At 43.3% G+C, this 22,082-nt stretch overlaps 1 protein-coding gene across 5 annotated transcripts in view; it reads right to left on the reverse strand.

The window, feature by feature from the left end:
* SGCD (sarcoglycan delta) overlaps window positions 1-21,784 on the reverse strand; it is a 327,833-nt gene extending 306,049 nt beyond the window's left edge. The window contains exons 1-2 of one of the 5 annotated variants that reach the window (XM_051793453.1): window positions 16,243-16,375; window positions 1,736-1,785 (exon numbers count right to left, since the gene is read on the reverse strand). The gene's annotated coding sequence lies outside the window, so the exon portion shown is untranslated. Of the gene's footprint in view, window positions 1-1,735; window positions 1,786-14,263; window positions 14,377-16,242; window positions 16,377-21,749 lie in introns of those variants that run through there. The other 4 variants (XM_051793456.1, XM_051793457.1, XM_051793450.1 and 1 more) reach the window with 4 other exon arrangements.
* Between the last annotated feature and the right edge of the window lie 298 nt (window positions 21,785-22,082).

Genomic DNA, 22,082 nt, shown 5'->3' on the forward strand with positions numbered 1-22,082 from the left:
TTTGTTTCACAATTATAAAACACTCCCCCATGTAAAATCTCATTTGAATGGCCACAGACTAAAATTTCTCTGGTGGCTTCCAGGAGCAGTCACTCCTTCAGAGGTAAAGCACATTAGAGGAATGGTGCAACAAAAACATCACTTTTCATGGTGGTCATATTGCCTTCCCAGGAAGACTGGCTCCTCTGGTGGATCTCACCACACATCCCTTTCCAACACACATAACAAGTTTGGCAACTTTGGGGCTTCTTCTCATCTCCCACAAACCTAGATTTTTTTTTCCATTTTCTAAAGTAATAATATTACAGGATTAATTACTTATCTAAGTCTCTATAAACTCATCTGCCTTTGAAACGTCTACATAAACACCAGTGAAATTCCAGAGATAAACAAACACAAACTCCCCTTTAATTAAGCACTATGCCTCTCTGTAGGGGGTGACAGAGTGAGCAGATGCAGGGGGATTGCCAATTAAGATACAACTTCTTTGATAGGAAGGGTACAGCCATACACAGGAGGAAAAAGGAGAGGAACTTGCCATCCAAGTCATTATTTTAATTGGTTGCTCGGAAAGATTATGCATTCCCCACATTTGATGCTGCCAAAAATGTATTACTGATCCAAAATACTAAAGAGCCATCAAAACATGTTCTAAGCTGCTTGTGCCCTGTTAGTACCAAAGCTACCTGTGCTCCTCACTCATCCTGTTTGAGACAGCTGTAATATAGGGAACTAATTCTCAGGGTTAATTAGAAAAAGAAACTGAGAAGTCTTGGATTTAATTTTCTGTTATTGATCATTATTTTTCTCTAAACACCAGGCATTCTTAGCAAAAACTACTTGAAGGGAATGCACAGTATTTCTAGTCTAAATCAGTTAAAAAAAAAGTAAGGAAAAAAAACCCAAAAAACCTAAAAACCATGTGAACAGCTAAAATAAACACTTGGAAATTGCAGGAATTGGGATGCACACAGAAAGTAAACCAGAGGATGGATTGGTCATCTTCTGTGTAACTTCCACTGATTTGATATCCAAATATTTTCTGTGTGCTGACCTTTACTTTCTGTGATCCTGATGGCAATACTGTCGTACACTCTTAAAAAGCTGCATATTAGCATTCACTTCTGCTTTTATCAGGTTTTAATGGCAATGCAAATCAGTTTTCGCATGGTTTGTTCCATGCCTTTGTATCCTTTGGGGAGGAAAAAAAAAAAAGGCAGGAAACTAAGAAATGGTTTGTTCAATTTGCAGCCTGCTCAGGAATCTTGATTTTGCCTCCTTACACACTGTGTCTTGACCACAGAGGACAAAGCACTGTGCAGGGGGGAATTCAGGCACAGGAACCCAGAGCTGCTTTATCTGAGCCTTCTTCTTTATTCTTCCCCTGAACATGACAGCTCTGTCATCCAGTCTGAACAACACACAAAAGAAGATTGGGATTTCACTGTCTGTACTCAAAATAAATGAATGTGACAGAAAAGGAACCCTTGTCTTTGCAAACCAAAGAAGAGCTCAGCTCTTACTGAGAATGGGATAACCAGAAATGTATTCCTGCCTCAGGAAGAGACCCCAGGCTGCAGAGGTGGACTGGGGCAGAGAAGCTACTCCCTTCTGGTTCTCTCCAGCTGGCAAGTTAAAAACAACATCATTACTGAATCTCACAGTTGTACACAGCAAAAAACAATTCTGGCCTTTTTGGATGGACAAAAAAAGACCGTAAAAAAAAGAAACCAACCTGTATCTTTCCCCATTTCTTTCTTCTCTCTGGGAAGAGCCTCAATGCCACTGACAAGACAAAAAAGACAAAAGGTCTATGATACTCTCCCTCCCTCCAGCTGCTTACCCTGTGGGAAGTGCTCCATTTTCCCTTTTGGGGCTTCTTGGAATCACTGACTTCATGGCACTGGGGAGTTCTCTCCAATGCACAATCAGTACTGAATGTCCACCAACCTCCAGCCCCTCTCTCAAACCATGACACCATAGGGAGTGCTGAGGGCCAGACCCCACCTCAAAAGCTTCCCCCATCTCTCCCATGTTTTCTAGGTACACCACTAGTGCACAGCACTGGCACAATACTTCTAAAATACAGTAAGCTGGAACAGCTTAATGGTATTACCATACTTGGTTATTAATCAAAATGAAATGCCTGAAAAAAATAAAGGAATTAAGCATATTTAATTTATGAGTGAAAAGGTGAAAAAGTAACCTAATTACAACTAGCTAATTCCTGCACATGGAAAGTACATCTCCTGCTTTGGGGTTCCCTCATCTGCCCAAGTTCCAGCATTTGGAAATCAAAGCCAGATCCACCAAGGCTCAAAATGGAAACAAGATGCAATTTTTCAATAAAGAGGAAAGTGCTTCTATCTTCAGTTTCCTTAGGTTCCATCACTTGAATCCACTATCCATATCCATTACCACTAAACTAATCCTAGCTAATTTTCAAAAAGAATAAAATAAAGATGAGAGGAAGGAAGCAGGAAACTGTTTTCAAAGATGCAACAGGCAAGCAGAGAGAAGTGAAGAATTGATTCAATCTAGGCAGCTAATTTAAACATCAAGTTGAGAAACTCAATTCCTCACATAGTCAAGAGAAGAGAATCAGGCTCTAAATTCAGAGCTTTGAATCACCCTGTGATGGTATGTGGCCTTGAGGACCCCAAATTAGACAACTAAACTTGGATGTGTCTACAGCTATTAGCCACCTAATTTTCAGTTAATTAATTAATGCTACAGGGATTTAGACACCTAATATTTCTTTTAATTCTTGCTTAACTGTAGTGACAACGGTCTCAAGAGTTCTCTCACTTTTTAAGAAGTGCTGTAAAGTACATGATACTCTGAACCACCCATAATCACACAGTATACACATCCTATCTGCAGCACTTTATATTCATATACTTGATATTTCAGCCTCTAAAAATAATACTCGCAGAAATACATATTTGCCATAAACATGGGCAAAGCAAACCTCATGCTGAAGGATGCATGCAAACAAAACCAGAGAGCTTGCTTTAAAGAGATCATTGATGCAAATCACACTGATGACTGTTTTTTACAATCAGATTTTGTAATTCCTCGTTTCTGTCCTTGGCATGTCTATCCTTCGAAATATCTCTTATATTATTGTACAACTTAAAAGCAGCAAATATCAAATTCTCACCTGTCCCTGACTAAAAACTCTTTCAGCTCTTGAAAAAAAAGTATTAAAGTGACTGAACTTGCACATAACTCTCGCTGGACTTTATCTGGTACAGTATATTGTCAAAACCAGAAAATGCAGGTTGGTCTCACATTATCTGTAATAAGACAGACAGTCCTTCATTTTAACAAGGTACCACTGCCAATACCAGCCCTGCTGTGTAAAAAACCTGAGGCAACGATTTTTTATTTATACAAGTGCAGTGAAACCCAGCGAGATCAGATGTGATCGAAGGCACCTTCCAGCACCTGGCACACAGTGAATATTCATGCAGGACCTTTGAGAAGCATCTTACATTCCACACATTTCATGGCAAGGCAGCTACCAGGGCACTCCCCCACCCTGCCAACAGCAGGAACAAGCAAGGACACACACACACACACAGAGAGGTAAATCAAGCCATTGCAACAATGAGAATGAGTTCAGTGATTTCTCCCCAGTAAAATGTTTAATTTTTTCCGTGTGCCAGATCCAGTAAAGCTGGATGGTTTCTTCACACAAAGAGATGCTGATGCTTCTGGGACCTGTCACCCTTCCAAGTCACTGCAGCACCAGCAAGGCTTGAGCACCATGAACTGACTGGGCAAGTAACCCTGCTAACCCAAAATGTGACCAGAGGCACCTCTGTCAGTTTTGGGGGCACAGCACAAGGGCAGCAGCACAGATAGTTTGCATTTGGAAACTCTACTCCTGCCACCAAGAGCAACATCAAAGAAAATGTCGAGCTACTGTCACATTCAGAGCTCTGCCTTCTTGGGACCAAGTGACTGGAACTGTGGAAATTTTATTTCTTTCAGGTGCCACCACCCTAAGATGGCTCAGAACTGAGAGTGCAGCTGCTCTGTGAATGATAAAAGCTCTTTCACTTTTAACTGCAAGTGAGGCACAGCAAATCCCAGATACAATGGAAGGGAGAACAACAAAATTAGGTGGAATTATCATTTAATTTTATGTCCAAGTCATCCATTGATTGTTTTGATTTTATCAAGAGATTTTGAGGCTATTATGTGAGTCTCAAAATCTGCTCACTGCCAAAACAGGTAGCCCAGGTTTCATCTTTAAGACGACAGTACATTCTTCTACAATAAATGACTTTTTTAAATTACAAGGTCACCATCATGGACCAGAGAGAAAATTCTTGATGAGACAAAATACACCCAATAGTCCTGTAACCCCTGGACAAGACTTTTCCCCAACCTTCAGTGAACAAGACGACAACTTAGTGAGTAAAAGCTTTCTGCTGCTACAGTGGAGAGCATTGATAGCTCTATTAGCCTTGGCACATAAGGTCACAGGTACATGTACCCACCATGACCTGGTGCTTCAGGAGAGACCAACAGTGCAAAACAAAAAGGATTGGGAACTGCCAGCCCCTCCCAAGGTGGGTATTTATGAGGACTGTAGCTTTCTCCCACTGCTTTTCATTACAAGACTTCATATATATATTTCAGATTCTCCTGCTGAGAACATAGATAAGCTTCTAACATTAAATTTTCCATAAAACAGAGTTACAACACAAGGCTAGTGACAAATGCTGGCGTCAGGAGCCTGCAGTACTGGTATTCTGTTAGAGTTTTGGAGAGCAATGAGCAAAGATGTAGAGAGTAAAACAAAAGCATCTTCCTAACTTGTAAATTTATTTCTGGAATCTTTAAAATGTGACAATAAAGTTACTTTTCTGGGCATGCAGACAGCCCTATGTCTTGATAATTGTATGTACAAGAATGGCTTAAAACTGTAATACAACATTTGGTTTCAGTCAACATTAGTTCTAGTGTTCAATTCATTCCTTGCAATAAATAGATTAAAGCTTATTACCATTGATAAAGTCTATCTTGTAAACCCCAGGGCACCGCTTTGAAAATTTTCATGGTGAAATTCAGCAGTGTCATGCAGAGTTGCATGATAACACCATGGTGACGTATCAGTGATGCTGATGCATTATTTCCATGATTTCTGATTCTGACCCCACAACTCTGAACAAAGCTGTAACATTACAGTCAGGAGAGGGACAAAAAAAACACCCCAAAACGCCATAATACTCACAAAATATTATGCAAACCATATTTGACTTCTTTCATTGTCTTTCCACAGTTGGAACATTTCATAAAAAAGCCAAATGTTCAAAGATACAGACCACTGAGTTTAACTTCAATACAAAAAGAATTGATAGAAAATATAATGAAGAATTGAATGAGTGGGAGCATTACATACCCAGAAAGAGTCAGATATTTTGCAGAGAGCAGTAATGCACAACAAATCTGTTACACTTCCCTGAAGGAGTTAATCAGTGTGTGAATAAGGTGACATGGTCTGCAGGGATATCCAGGTGGCTGATGCAGTACACAGGGCTCTTCCCAAATCCTTCAGCAAAGAGTCTCAAAGAATCTTAAGAAAAGCCTTAAAAAAGGTAGACTTTGTGGGGATAGAAAGAAAAGGTATCTTATGGATCATCAACTAGGAAAAAAAAAACCTGAAGTAAAGGAAAGAATAAAGAATCATTTGTCACAACCATGGGAGGCTGTTACCACATCACCTCAGCATCTGTGCTGAGACCTGTACTGGTCCAAATATCCATTAATGGTCTGAGAAGGGGGTAAGGGGGTAATGAACTGCTAAATACACTGACAAAACAGAACAATTAAGAGTAGGCAAAATTACAACCGACATGAAAGCTACAGAAGAGTCTCAAGATACTGTGACTGGACAGCAAAATGATGGCATGAACTAAATGTTAATAAATGCACTGAAATAAAGGAGTTTGATTGTCCACACAGACTGACAGGCTCTGAATTACCTGTTATAATGCAGAAAAGAGATGTAGTCACTACAGGCAGTTTTCTGGAAACATCAGCTCAACAGCAACCAAAAAACAGTGAATAATTTTAGAACTTTTCAGGAAACATATCAAGACTGAAATATAAAATACCATGCAGATAAATCATGAGTTTCTGACATTTAAAAAATGCATCTATTTCTGGTTATCTTTAAAAGAAAACATACAAAAACATGCTACTGAGATGGATCAGAAGACCAAAATTATTTCTGAACAGTGAAAATCCTTACATGTCAAGAATGCATCAGTAGGAATACATTGGGACTCTACAGCTTGAAGAACCAAACCACCCAGGTCTGAAACATATCACCAACAGGATGCTGGGCTATGTGAGCCTTTTGTCTGACCACCTGCACTGTTCTTACTTTCTTGTGAGGTAGAGGACACGGTGAGGACAATTTCTACTTTCTTGTGCAGTGTTAGCAGGATAAGCCAGAGCATGTATAGATAAATTGTATTAATTGGGCTGAGATCTGCAAGAGACACTTTTCTCACTTCCATCTGCCCTGGAAGCAAAGATATTAAATAAGACATTAACCATTCGGCTCACAATGTGCTATAAAATTTTACCTTTGGTCTTATTAGGGTAACAAATGTGAAATATCATATAAGGCTTGAAATTATGGAGTAGAATAGATTCAAATTGCTTCATAAGTTAGAAAAGAAAAAACACCCTCCAGAGCCATCTCCCATCCCAAAAAGGACAGGTCTAAGTTCAGCTGGACACCAAATTTTCTATTTTCATCTGAAAAGCTGCACATGCTGCCTTTTTCCCCTCTACAAGCTGAGGGAAAAAGCAACTTCTGTGTATAAAGGGTATACATAGGGAGTACTAAGCACAGCACTGAACAGAGAGACATCTAAAATACCAGATAATATGCTCAGGTTAGGTTAGAGCATCCTGGGTCTGTTAAACAACTTATGCTGTTGTAACTCAAAGATTCATGTCCAGGTTGGATGAAAAGCCAAATTCAAGCAGATCAGAAGCTTCCCATAAGTGTAGGAAAATGGAAGGGCCAAAAAAGAAGTATTTTGATCCCTGTAAGAACACCCTTGCATAGCACAAGAAGCACATGAAGACCAAGGGGGTTTGTGCCATTAAGCATAAAACAGCCTTTTCCCACCTTAAACCCAAATCTTCTTTTCCTGGCAAAACAATAGGAAAGGATGAAACAGTCACATGAAGCAGCTACTCTGTTACATCAGGAACACATTCATCTTTTGGGTCACTCTCTGAAAGCATAATTTCCATGCCCACTATAGGTTTTCCCACCATGTTCATGAGTAATTACCAACTGCCCAGGTTGTAAAATTTGGAGAAATCATTTTTGATTTCTTGAATCTCCCCAGTCTCTCTTAATTCCTCTTCTTCTCTATGAACAAACCAAAATACAATAGAATGACGCAAGTCCTGGCATACTGTACATTCTGGTGCTGAGAACACTCCCACACAGAAACTATTAATTCACAAAATCGTGTAAGAAACCCTTCTGCTATTTACAAACTTCTGTGCTGTATTATTTTTCAAAAGATTTGACTGAACACACACAGTTTCATGGTAGTCAAATAAGGGGCCACAGCCAAGGTTTTTAGAGCCACCCCAGGATCGGTTTCCAACTCATTTTCAAACCAGTTCTCATTTTCCACGTTAGACACCTTCATTCTTCAAGACAGAGCAGAGACTACTGGCAATACACTCCAGCACTGCAACTATTCATGATGTGCCACACAGGCATCAAAATAATGGACTCTTCAGCTGTAAAGATACACTAAGAGTAACACACACTAGTTTAACAACATTATGTATTCTGGCTTTGGAAATATGTTGCAATTTGTTGGGGGGAACCAGGGACAAAATGACATGCAGCTCCCCGGGACGTAACAAAGAGAGCACTCTGAGAAAAGTAAAGGTGGTTACTCCCAAAGGTTCAGTTCTTCTCTCAGATAGGCTATGGTTTTCACTATGCCATGCTTTTCCCTTCACTATTCCCACAAATACCAGCTCAGCCTCACAGGCACTATCCTCCCTCAACTTTTCAGTGAAGACATTTCACAACAGTGTAGCTGAAAATAAGAACAATGGAGTTTAAGTGCACCATTTTTCTATTTCTGATTCAACTATAATAACTATAATATCCTCCATGTCAGTAATAAGACAACTGTTAAATGTGATACTTAAAATCATTCACCTCTGGCTTCACAAAGCTCTTTCAGAAACACCTGTTTCCAGAAAACATCATTACCGTAACACTCAGTAATTAGTGTGTAGGTGCTTTTTTATCTAAACCAATAAAATGCCCACCTTCAAGATTATTTTCAAAGTGTGAAATTAAAGCATGTAACAGCATATAACATCAGCCTGCACAAGGGCCCATGCCACAAACTGTCAGATACTCCAGCCTGAGCAGAGGAATGTGGAAGTGCCTGTTGCTCAGCAGCCAACGAGCTCTTCTGCTGAAGTCAGATAGAAAGAAGAGGAACAAAGAAAACAGGGTAAAAAAAAAGAAAAATATCTAACAGATTTATTTTTAAGACAATTCAAACAATACATAAAATCTTTTATTCACAGCTTCAAAAACCATCATCTGTAGGTAATTAATTACTGCATGCCTGACTTCACTCTTAGTATTTTCACTGATGCCAGTGGTAGTAGGGCTGGCCTCTTCCCTATTAGCTAACTCAAACCTATAACTTGCTCTTGAATATATCATTCAGATCTAATATCTTCTTTTACGTATCCATTTCTGGCAGAGTGTAAAATACTCAACCTATCAAAGCACTGCAGTTTCATCATTACCCCCCCAAAATTAATCATGTTTCAGTACACACAAGGCAAGTCTTTTGCAGTACACTGCTAAGAAGGAACAGATAAAAGTGGATTTCCCAGTGCCCATACTGACACAGTAATACAGCTAATGATTTCCTGCAAGCTCTGTGAACAAAACTGCAAAATAACTCAGCTCTTCAGAAGCAACATGTAAGCAGAAAACTGAGCTGTTCTCTGTAAGGGCTTTGATTCTTCTGTGATCTCACTGAAACAAAATAAAAAATAGTCAGGTTAAATAAGGCAAATCCTTGCTTTAAAGTTTATTTTGGATTCATTTCTTTGAGAAGTCGCGTATACTAAAAAATAAAATTTTATAGTTGGAATATATGTGAACTTGATAATGTAAAACCACTAAAACTCGGTCTTACTGTTTTACCTGAGCGTGACAGTAACAGTGAATTTTATCCTCCTTCAGACAGATAGAACAAGGCAGAAAATCCAGTTACATCCCATTTATATCCATAAAATAAGTTGCAAGAGGAGGGAGGCTGCCCATGCTGACACTCAAGAAAAGTTTATGCTTTCTGTATAAGCGATTTTGTAATTCAAATACAAGCAGAGATTTGCAGGTTATTTTTTAAGTCATAGAAAGGCTCTCATAGCCCACACCATGGCTATGCATTTTGTACATGAACAACTCTCAGCACAGCTGAAGCTTCACTCCCCAGCTCCACTCTCAGATGTCACACTTGCAACTGCCTAAAAGTCAGAATAAAAGCTGGGCGTTACTGCAATGCACAGTTTTGAAAGACTTCAAGAAGTTACTGGAGCAAGACAAACTGCACAAGATTCTTCTCTGGGAAGCCAGTCTAGCAGCAGCCCAACAGCTCAGAAAGGCTCTCATTTAATTAGCTGTTTGCAATGTAGAAGAGAGGCTGTAGAAGTGCCCAGTGCTGCATCCTCATTTGTGCTTCGCCGTGATCCCTAAGGCAGCAGTTCAGTCCCAAGTGAAACAGAGCTCATTATCAGCAGAGACAACCCTCCTCAGGAGAGAGGTGTTTCTCGTGCTGTTAATAGCATCAGCTCGGTCTGATCGCCCCTACCGCCTGCTCTGAGCAGAGCACAGCCGGTACAGGCAGACTGTGAGCTGGGAAGGACCTGGCAGAGCTTAGCTGGAAGCAAGGATAGAGACTGGTCTCTGACAGGAAAGAAACACAGATCCTTCATAGCTGGTTTGAGGAACGGTAAGACATTTAAAGTAAACTCGGAGCTGGCTTTGGTTTGAATTTGGTTTACAGGAAAGTGCAGATGATGGGAAAGCCGTCACTGATTCTCCCCCCTGGCTCACGGGCACCTCTCAACAATGCTCCTTTTGCTTTCTGGGTAGCACATCCCACATTTGCCTATTGGGCACATTTCCCTGTTTAAAAGAGGGCTAAGACCCCTACCATCAGCCTCTGCAGACTCTTGGCTCACGCTTCAAAAGAACACGTTTACTCGGGAACTGCCCCATGCAGAGCCACGTCGCAACCTCTGATCACACAGGGGAGAATTTGGAGCCCACTCCACTTCAGCTGCCTCGTGCTACCAGAGCAAACAGCCTGATCTGATCTACCTACTAAACCCCTCAGCAAACGGCACCTCACTGATTTAAGGAGTGTAAGAGCACTAATACTCCCTGCTCTGAAAACACAGCCCTGAAACCAACCACGTCACCCGCTGGGCTGGTGGCAGATGGGAAAAGAGCCACGGCTCCACAAGGCTGAATTCAATTTAATTGAATGGAATTTCCTAGATTTTTTTCCCCCGTTCATACTTATCATCTTGCTTTTATCTGGCAGCATTTTAACAGCTGTTTTCTTTATCACATTAAACCGACATTTCTGACAAAAAACAAATGTCTAATTCTCCTGGATTTCCACACAGTATGCTACAGGGGAGCAAATCTCTACTGAACCATGCTATCCTATTAGCCTGAGCACAGGTTTTCCTCTTTAAAACAAATATCTGTCCCATCCTCAAAAAAAAAAAAAAAAAAAAAATAAAAAAGCCTTCAGTGACAATCTTCTGCTCAAACTTTACCCCCCAAAATACAGCAGGCCATTCCTCCAGCCAGTGGCACAAGTGACACAGCACTGGAGAAGGTAATGGAGCTATGCTGATTTACAACAGTTAAAGATCTGACCTGGAAATGAGTCATGGGCATTACTTGCTGCTTGAATTGCAACTAATTCAAGGGGTTTGTTTTGTTTATCTTTGGATGTGTTGTAAAGCTTCAGTCACTAAAGGTCAACTCCAACATTTCTTCATAAATATTTAGGAAAGCTCCTGAATATTTAGGAAATGCTTGGACGTATGAGATTTTTCAAGCATGCTGCTTCTTGGATTTGGACTCATCTTTTCTATCACCTACTCTGCCATCTGAAATAGTCCATTAACCTACAGATTGAGGCAGCTACTTTTGGTGAAGGGGTGAAAAATCACAGCTTAGCTCTGAGCGTCAAAACAAGAAGGAAAGAGGAAAAAAAAAAAAATCACATAGGGAGGGAGGCTTCGGGACTCTTCTCCCTGCTGTCTGTCAGAGAGATGTGGCTCTGGCTGGTTTTAGGTGCCTTCTGCGTTATGGTCTGTTCTCCCTCTGCTGAGCAATCCAAGCACTACAGAGAGTAACAGAGCTGCCTGAAGCAAGAGGTTCTTCAGTCGTGTCAGGATTGCACGGGAACAAACTTTATTTCTCAGGCTAACGCCAGAAAAAAAGAAGAAAGGCACGGGGACATGCTCAGCCTCACGCTCCCACCTCACCCCAGAGACTGCGCTGAGCCAGGCTGGAGCTGCCAACCCCCACGGCTCGGCTGAGGGCTGAGCAGGCTGGTGCAAAGACCTGCTGAGGTGAGGAAAGCTGTTACCTCAGCTATAGACCAGGGACACCTCCAGAGAAGGCACAAAAGATCTTAGCTAGATGGTTTGCTCTCGCTGCCACACTTGCAAAGAAGAAATGAGACTAACTGCTCACATGTCTTCCATACAAGAAACAGATAAAAAGACTACCTACCCCAGCACTTCATCTGCTGGGGTGATCGTAGCAAATCTTGGCTCATCCCAGCAGTGGACAACATAATCCTGGATGTGGTCCCAGCACTGCTCTTCTGCATTCACAGTAATTCTCCAGCACCCAACCTGACACACCCTACAGTTTCCTTGGGACAAAGAAGGGAAATAATAGGTATATGCAATACTACCAGCTTACCACTCTACAATGCATTAGATTCAGGGAGCTCCCTGTGCAGCAGCTCAATTTTAAAACCATAATTAAATTAATAAAAATAATAAAACCTCAATGTCCATATCAGATTCTGTGGTTGAACTGAGTGGTGATGCTGAGACTTTAAGAAGTTTTCACCTCCATGAGGAACCAGTACCTTTTCTTGCTAAGCAGAGGAGCAGATAATCACCCTAAGGCTCCATCTTCAGTGAAAAATAAAACCCCCTATTTCTCAAAGGAAAAAAAAAAAAAACCAAACCACCAACCCAATCCACATCCATTTTCACTAGCTCTATTCAAATTCAACAGAACAGCAGCTAAAAATACATCAGGAATCAAGGTGGGGATGAAGAAAAGAAAAAAAAGTTTGACGCCAGAATGGCAGGATTTCAAGGGTGACCCACTGCCTGGTAATGTCAGTGGGATCCTTTTGAACCGCTTCCAAACAAGTCAGACACAGCTCACCTGGAAGTGGCTTGTTACTGAGCACAGCTGATTGAGGCAGAGGGGAAGAAAGCACAGAATTCACAAGGAAAATGCACAGATATGCTACTCATACCAGCCCCTGATCAGTGGGCAGGGGAAAGCTTTCTTTTAAATATCTAGCCCCAAACTGGAAAAAATACCAGCCTTCCCATAGGATCCATTTTAAACCCGAGGAGCGGGAAAACATAAAATGTAGCTAAAACCTAAGATTTTTCAAGGTTATATAAACAGACATTGCAAAGTTCTGTACTGTTTAGTAACCTACTGCCCCCAGAAAAGTTAATATGTTTTAAAACAACTCCAGGTATATTCAGCAGAAGTCTGTTATTAAAATCAGTGAGAGACAAGCTGTTAGCTGTACACTGTGCTAAGAAAAGCTGCAGATGAAATGCAGAAAGCTCCTATGCTTTCACTCCACATCCAAAAATCCAAACATTTTCAATAAGCTGCACCTAAAGTGGTACCTTGACAAAACTTCTAGAAAAGCACCAAGGTAGCTGTCAATAATTTTTTTTTTTACAACCACCCAGGAAACATTTCAAAGGTGAGGAACTGTGGGCTGGTGCAAATCCTGCCTCTGTTACTGTTCTGGGCTGACAGGATCAAGGCGTCTGCTGGTGGCCAGAGACAAATGGACTCAAGAGAGTGATAGTGTGCATGAGCTTTTAAGCCGAGATACTTTCCACTTCAAGCACACCTAAGGGACTCGATGTAAACTGGTAACAGAGCCTGGGATTCACACAAATTAAATAAAAGCAGGAGTAGACAATGAAGAAAGTTAATTTTTCACCTAGAGAACTGCAGTGTTAGAAGATTGCCCTGGAGGATTTAATCAATGCAAGTGAATCTTGTATATTTTCCTCCAGTATTCCCAAAATAAGTCAATAAGATGCCAGCACTTTCTCAGCATACAGTGACCATTTCCCAGCAAGCTTGAGTTCAGGTCTTTATCAAAAGAACTAAAGAAATGCATTATGATTTCAGAGAAAAATAGCAAGCAAGGAAACAGAAGCAGCAGGATAACCTTACAAGGCACAGTAGGTTTTCAGAAAAACTTTTTCACTTCTTTATTCTTCAGGGCTATTGGAAGAAGTGAAAACTACTAAAACCAGACATTGCTGGCACACAAAAGTACCTGCAGCTACCCTGGCCTTTAAGAATAGCAAAGCATCCAAAAAATGTTCCACACCACCATCAGGTACTAAGTAAAGGTATTTCCAGATCCAGAACCTCCTCTCCCATGAGCAAAACACACCTACTTGTCCATCTGCTTCATTACAGATGATATAAAGCTCCCTATGCCTTCAAGCAACTTCTACTGCACCCACCTTCTAATCCATCACCTAAAGGATCTGTGCAAGTGTGGTGGGTCCACACACGTCACCTGAAATAAAGAGCTACAGACCACATTACGTAACACACTTCTATGTAATTATAAACACCTGAATAAATGGCCCTGCTTGTCTGAAGATTTGCACACCGGCTCTCTCTCTTGGCCAAATGACATGTAGGCAGGGAGCTTTCTCAAGCTGTAAGTCAATTTACAACCCCACGTTCAGCTGGAGCCTGGATAATCTGTTTCTCGGAGCATTAAAAATCAAAATCTTCATAATTTCCCCTTTGTAATACTCGGTTTGCATGCACAAAACAAAAGAGCTGTCAAGTCCTCAGTTTTAAAAGCTTTAAGCAAAATTAGCTATTCTAAGTTACCTGCAAAGCAAAGAGGTGCAGCTGAAAAACACCAGGGGCATATGATCCACAACTCTTCAAACAAAGTGTCAGAAGTTTCCAGAAGGCACGATAAGGATAGAGTCAACATCCTCAGTGCATTCCAACACAAGAATTTCAAGGACTTCAAGGAGCAAAAACATAGGTAATTTTTCAGGGGCATCGAGAATATTGCAACAGTTGTACCTATGCTAATCAAAGGGTTTGGAAGCCAAGCTCACACTGCATTGCTCAGAAGTGATGCTCTGAGAAGAGCTTCTACTACAAGGAATCTTTTCTGCCTTGTTTCAAAATGATGACTCTTACTTTTCCATTTATCAGTATAATTTCTTCCTCAAACTGGCATTCAAATATATAGCTCTTCCTCAGGGGAGGAAGAAAACAAAAACATATTTTGAAATACAAGAGTGGATTCTCAACAGATATACATCAACGTGAGAAGTCAACAAAATTATGTTAATTTCTGCCAAATGAAACATAACCAAGACTTCTCTCCTTCGAGATGAAGCTGGGATGATTATGGTCATTTAGAGCAGATGCTGCTACTCATCACAGAGGGCACAAGAGCTTGTTCCCATGCCTGTGTAATGTCACTGAGCAAATACATCTGTTAGCAGGAGGAGGACTGAGTTCAGCACACTGATGTAGCAACGTCACTGGCTGACCTATTCTGCCCAGCACACAATGGAGAGTTGTTCATTTTTCTTTTCAATGAGACACTATGCAAGTGTTGATTTAATGGTTCATTTATCAACCCCTCTGAATATTAAGCAATTCATTTTGACTTAATTTGAGCAATTCAATTTCACCCATCCTTTCTCCCCTTGAAAAATGTGAATTGCTGTCTAGGGAGAAGCCGTTTGAAAAGTTGACTTAACAGGAAGCACTTGGCTCCATGGGTTTTATACCCTCTCATATTCTGATATATATTTATAGCTGACTTTTTATTCGCCTTTTACATTTTATATCTGAAATTTGCAAATGCTAAAGCAAAGACACTTCAACGAACGTTCTTAACACTGCAACCCAAAAGGCATCTTCTGCAGTAGTAGCTACTCCTCAAGAAGACCACCAGAAAACGAAGTGCATTGTCAACAAACCCAACAAGCCTATGAAATTCTGTAATACTCAGGGAAAGGAGCTTCTCATTGAAAATCCGTTACTTAGAAACTTTTTGCTACTGGATGCATTTTCCCCATAGGGACAAAACAACAAGGCAGGAAACACTCGAGCTTTAGTCTCACCTGTAAGCAGCACCTCATACCCCCAAGTTCGCATCTTGCGGAGCTCCCAGTGCCACGCACCAGCCCCGCTCTGCAGTCGGACTCAGCCCGGCCGGTCCGAGACCCGCCCGCGGCACCGACCCCCGGCAGCGGCTCGACGGGACAGCCCGGGGTCGGGGCAGCCTCCCCCGGCACCAGAGCAGCCGCGACCGCTGCCCCTGGTGGTACCCGTCGCATTCCCCGCGGCTCGCACAGCTTTTTTTCTGATTCAGCCTGATTTGTACCCGTTTTCACCTGCTGCTCCCAGGTGCCGAAGCCCCTCTCCGCAGCCCCCCCGACACGCGCGCTGTTAACATTCAGCCCGGCAGCTCCATCCAGCCGCGCACCCCCGCAGCCTCATCCCAGCGGGTCACTTCCAGGAGTCCCTTCCCCGCGGGAACCTCGCCCCCCGCAGACACAGAGCATCCCCCGCAAACCTCGGCCGAGCCTTCCGGAGGGCCGGGCAGAGCCCGCCCGCTGCCGGGAGCCACTTTTCCCTCTGGGAATACGAATACGGAGGGAGGGATGCGAAGGAGCGATGCGAGGCAGGGATGCGCGGGGGGCACCGCCACCGCGACCCGTGGAGCACCCGAAGGGCCGCGGCTCCCCGCGAAGGGCAGGGCTGGCCAAGCGCCGAAACTCCGCCAAGTCCGAGCGCGGGGCTGGGGCAGCGCCGCCCGGGCACCCCTTGGCACTCACCGGGGCGGGGGTCGCGGGCAGGCTCGGTCCCTCAGGAGATCATGCCGGCGGGAGCGCGGGGCCGGCGGCGGAGCGGCTCCTCCGGCAGCGGGGGCGCGGCGCTGCCTCTCGCCGCGGCGCAGAGCCGCGCCGCCTCCGACACGCGGCCGCGGCGCCCCGGCCCCGCGGGGGGGCGGCCGGGGGCGGGTCCGCTCCCGGCTCTGCCCGCCCCGGCCCTGCCCGCCCGCGCCTCCGCCCGCCCCGGCCGCACCCACCGCCACCGGCACCGCCGCTGCCTCCTCTGGTGTCGGTCTTTTTTTTTTTTTTTTCTTTTTAATTCCCTCCTCCCTTCCCCCCCCCCCTTTTATTCCTTTCCCTCCCTTTTATTCCTTTTCTCTTTCACCCCACTTTTCTTCTTTTTCGCCCTTCTCACTCCACTGTTCTCCCCTTTCCTCGTTTCTCCCCTTCTCTCCGTTTCCTCCCGCTTTCCCATGCCCTTTTTTCCTGCTCCCCTTCCTCCCCCACATCTCATAGAATCACAGAACCACTCCTGTTGGAAAAGGCTTTAAAATCAAGAACATCAAATCCAACTCTTAAGCCAGCACCACCAAGCCCTCCACTAAACCATGTCCCTAAGTACCACATCTGCATATCACACCAGGGATGGTGACCCCACCACTTCCCTGGGCAGCCTGTTCCACTGCTTGACAACCCTTTCCGTGAAGAATTTTTTCCTAGTATCCAATCTAAACCTCCCCTGGTGCAACTCAGGCTGTTTCCTCTTGTCGCTTTTTACCTGAGCAGACGCCAACCCCCACCTGTCTACAGCCTCCTTTCATGTAGTTGTGGAAAGCAACAACGTCTCCCCTGAGCCTCCTTTTCTCCAGGCCGAACACCCCCAGCTCCCTCAGCTCCTCCTCTTAAGACTTGTGCTGCAGATCGTTCATCAGCTTTGTTGCCCATCACTGGGCAATTCTTCCTCCATTTTTCCTTTTCTTAATTGTTTTTTTTTTTTACTTTTGCTTTTCCCCATCCCTCTCCCTGCCAAAGCCTTTTAGCAAAGGAGACTGTGCCCAGCAGGCACTCAGCTGCCCAGTGTGGGACAAAGGCTCCAGAAGTAATACAGGTGGTTTTCCCTTTGAGTTCCATGTGTTGGAGAGGAGATCAGTGGAAATGGGTTTTTCTACTTTTAAAAGTTGGTTGTTTTGCAACTATATGCAAATACTTTGATTTTAGCAGATGGCAATGAATGCTTTCTTTCCACGTTTTATTCTGGAGCTAAGAATCAACGTAGAAAAATTTGTTTGCAATAAGCTCAGTAGCTACTGACTGCAGGTGTACCAGGTCAGGTTATACTTGTGTTCATGGAGAATTTGTCCATCACATGCCCACTTGCTGTTCTGCTCTCCCTTCTATGAGCCCCGGACCTTCACTTTGCCCTTTAAGTTCCAATGAAGTGTCAGGTTTGGTTCATCAGAGGTCTGTAAAATCAATTCCCAACTAAAGGACAGGGGATGCACCATATAACCCTACACTGGTGCCTCTACACATGCCCTCCTTCTACCTGCTGTAGGTTACATGCAAATTACTGAAGAAAACTGTCAGGGCAAAAGAAAAGCACATCAGCAAAACTGGGAAGTATCAAGCACCGTAACTTCTATCAAGTTAGTCCAGCAAGAAATTTGACCTGTGGCTCTTCATTTTCTTTTCTGTTATTCTTTTCATTTTTAGTACTTCCCTATTTTCATTACTTCAGAAAGTGTTGTTGTCCTTCGTTTGCACTGATTTGCACTGTGCACTGGATCCAGTTGGCCAGCAATGGCAGGGAATGCTAATTCCATTTAGTTACCGGAAAAAAGCAATAAAAGCAAATATGTTTCCCTGAGGCCCTGGCCCAGAGTGATGAAAAATCCAGACCAACAAACATATTTGTCAAAATCAGTCTGAAGTGTCCTCTCTTTTCCTATTGAAAAATAAAAGTAGGAAAATAGCACACTAGGCAAACAGAAATATAAATGATGGACCCTTCCCAGCTCTAGTAGTTGCATCCCAAATATATCCCCAAGCTGAGGAAAGAGTGACAGTCTGTATCCCAGAACTGGGCAAGCCCTAATCACATTTCAGATGTGCCACGGACAGCCATAGCTAAGATTATTTAAAGTTATGGGGTCAGTGACAGCAGCAGCTGCTGCTACTCCTGACCTCAAGGGAATCACAGTCCTGGTTAACACAAAGTCTTGTCCTCCCATTCCTCACTGGGACTTACTGGGAGGTGAGTGGTCCTTTGAGCTGCTGCAATGGGTTCCCTGTGCCGTGCCAACCCACTGGCAGGAGTGGGCTGAAGGGGCAGAGGAAAAGGCAGCACAAGCAAAGCTAAAATAACTGTTCCTGTTAGAGATTACTCTACTTATTTTCCCTGCTTTTAGAAAGGAACAGCTGCTTCTCAGGTTTGCCAGCACCCAGAACTCAAAAAACTGGGAGTGAGAGATTCAGAAATAGGATGATTGTCTGTAAAATAGTCTGATGTCAAGGGCGGGGGGAAAGCCTCTTTTATTTGGTCTGTGATTACTAAGTCTTCAGAGATCCTTTTTTCTCAAGCTTTTTCCTCAGTTTTGGAGGAGCAGAGATCCACTTTCTTTTTTTTTTTTTTAATGAATGCTGGGATTCTAACATAATCAACTAATTCCAGGAGCTGAGGCTTCAAGATAAAAAGAAAAGTATACCATGTTGCAAAGCTCTCAATGCAATCTCATTGCATTGGCTTTGGCAGCGGTTCACTTGGCTCTGGAAATAATAAAGTGGGAGACTGAAATGACAAACAGACCGGAGATCCAAACTGAAGTACCACCAGGGAATGCAAAGCAGATGGCCAGCAAAAGAAGACCAGCCCAAAGAATTGCTGTGGTCCTTGCAGGGAGATTACTGACAGCACCCACCGTGGTGACCTCCTTTCCGTGAGCTTGCCTGGCATCGCTTGCATCTCGATGTCCTTGTAATGAATTATTATTGAGAGGAATAAACAAGCTAGAATGACCTCTTGATAGCAAATCATTTGTGCACCCTCTCATAGCAAATAGGGAGACCCAAGGGCACTGGATAGCCCACGAAAGGGTCAGAACTACAGTACATTTCTATGGCATCTTGGGCCTACCTTGTTTTAACTGGTCATTGGGCTATCACCAAGATAACGCTGGTGTGTGCATTTAGGAACAATGCTCTTAGCGTGCTCCTATTGAAATGTCTGCTTTGTTTCAATATGCCATAATATTATTTTGTCAAGAGAATTTATTTAAAAGTTGCAAAATTAAGTCTGTGCTAAACAGGAGCTGGCACAATGGAAATGAGATTTTTTGGGACCGCCCATAAATATGTGTAAGCAAATGAAATCTCATGTAGCAATTCATTTTCAGAAAGAGAAAAAAGCCCTAAATTACATTCTCTGCTGTCATATCCAGTTAGCTCTGGAGAGAAAAACACATGAATATCAACTAATTTGAACTAAGCAGTGTAGTAAAACACCCTGAAGATCCCCATCAAGACTGATCCTTTCTGCTTATCCTAATCAATACATTGGTTTACTGGAGAAGGAAACCATTATTGTGGAGCAGGTTTCAGACTGCAACCCCAGCAGATTCTCTGTGCTGCCAAATAGGATTTCTCTTTAGTCTATGTCCATCTCTAGCACTTAGCAGAGCTGACCTGTCCTCTTGTGTTTCTCAGCTGTTTTCTTCAATTTTCACTCTTCTTACCAGTATAAAACCACAATGTTTAATGCTTACTAAACCTTACATGCTCTCCTCTGTGACCATTCACAGGGACCAGGATTTTGAACTTTGGACTCAATAGGAGAAGTTTTTCAACAAGCACCTGGAGCTAAATCCTACCCACCATATTTGTGGGTGTTGCTCCATTACCTGCTGGTTTGAAATAAGCAGGATTTAATCATTTGGGGATGACAGTGAATTATAGCCCCTCATGCAGGGATACAGCACTCCTGTCCCACTCTCCCAACCCGTCTGCTCACAGGCTGGTGCATCACTGGAGCACAGCCAGGCAGCCACAGAAATGCATTGAGTGAATAAGGTCTTCCTTCCCTATCAGCCAATAAAGATAATTACAAAGGCCAGCATATATTAATTTGGGTTCAATCCTTTTCCCACTCAAATTAATGTTGGTTTTGCCATTGATGCTGATTTTAGTAGAAGCTGGCCCAACATCAGGGAGCTAAAATTAGATTGCTTCTGCCATCTCCCCTCTACCAGCCAAGGGAGTTACTGGCCCAGCCAGGAATTGATACTAACTCAAGGAACAGCCCAGGTATCCCAGGCATGCTGCTGATGGGCTCCAACACCTACTGCAGGAGCTCAGGCAGACAGACACCCACAGTGATCAAAATCATGACACCTCCTCCCCACACCACAGCCAGGCCCCTGGGCACGCTCACCCCTCTCAAACTCATTTGCCAAAACCAGCACTAACTGAGGGCAGAGAAGGAGGCACACACAGAAAGTCCTTATCCACTTGGGCTCGGAGGCAGGGGATGGCAGGTCTCGGTGAAGATGCCTACACGTGCTCACACAGGTGTGTGACACACACTGCTGTTCTCGGGGACTCCCTGCACGGGGCTGTCGGATTTTTGTCTGGTTTCCACAACACCAAAGTTGCTCATTGTCAGTATTGGTGATGCCACTCGAAAAAGTCAGGGGAAATCCATCATGGCCCATGAGGTTATTGTGGTGTAACGAGCAGCCCTTGTATCTCATTTTTCAGCAGTGCAACTCAGCCCTTACAACTCCATTTCTGTCCTGCACAAAGCCACAGAGGTGGTGGCTCAATGCAAAGCTTGTGGGGCTTTGCTCGGGATCTCCCTGCATCAGTGCAGATGTGGATGCACGCGGATGTGCACACACAAAAATCATACACATACAATTATCCTCCACAGTTCTCCCCTGAAAAACAATATTTTCCTTTTAGGCAGTGGTCTGTCAATTGGTGTGTCTGAGTATATAGATACACAGGCACTTAGCAGCAAGGATGAAAAGCCACACCTCCATGGAGCGCACGTAGCACCCTGATTTGCACATACCTCAGAAATACAAACAGTTCCTCTCTTCTCATATTCTGCTGCTACAATAACTTTATAGACAACTTTGCTTACTGGACTTGTTTCGTGGTGGGAGTAACTACCAGCAATATCTTGCCTGCTACTCGGAGCAGTCACATGCTAGGATTGCTCATATGCCATTCAGATTCTCTAACAACCGAGAGAGAGAAAAAAAGGGAGGCGAAAGAAAAAGACACATTGCTCTGCTGTTTCTGCCTGGGCTGCGAATGCTGTTACACTGATTTCCTTTAATTGGTCAATCCCCACCCTGTTTCCACAAAACACGGAAGACGACTGTTCGTAATTCCAAACTCCCAGCCTTGTGCCAGATAACATTTGCCAATCAGCTGCCAAGGAAAAAAAAAAAAAGAAGAAAGAAAAAAGGAAGGAATGGCAGATTAAACAGACCAGTTCTGATTCTTACCTTCAGAAGCAGACTTCGTTCAAAGCCCACAAATACTTTTACTTTGCTGTAAGTCTGAGCTATTTTTAACTTCCCTCGGGGATGCCATATAGGGAGAGCAGCCCCCTCCCTATCATTACTAATCTGCCTAACATAACAGCAGGACACCTGCTGCTGGTGAGTCATATTTTGTGTGAAGCTAATGGTATATATATAGGCGAAATGTAAAGACAATTGCTTATTTCCCTGCCTACCCCATGTGGTGTTTGTTGCTCTAAGCAAATCAAATCATTGTAATGAAAACACCGGAAAGAAGACAAATACATAGGAAAATTCATGTTCTCTTCAGACCAG

Source organism: Manacus candei, unplaced genomic scaffold, assembly GCF_025592945.1.
Source record: "Manacus candei isolate 608988 ecotype Guabito, Panama unplaced genomic scaffold, ASM2559294v1 h1tg000037l, whole genome shotgun sequence".
Classification (NCBI taxonomy): Eukaryota; Metazoa; Chordata; class Aves; order Passeriformes; family Pipridae; genus Manacus; species Manacus candei.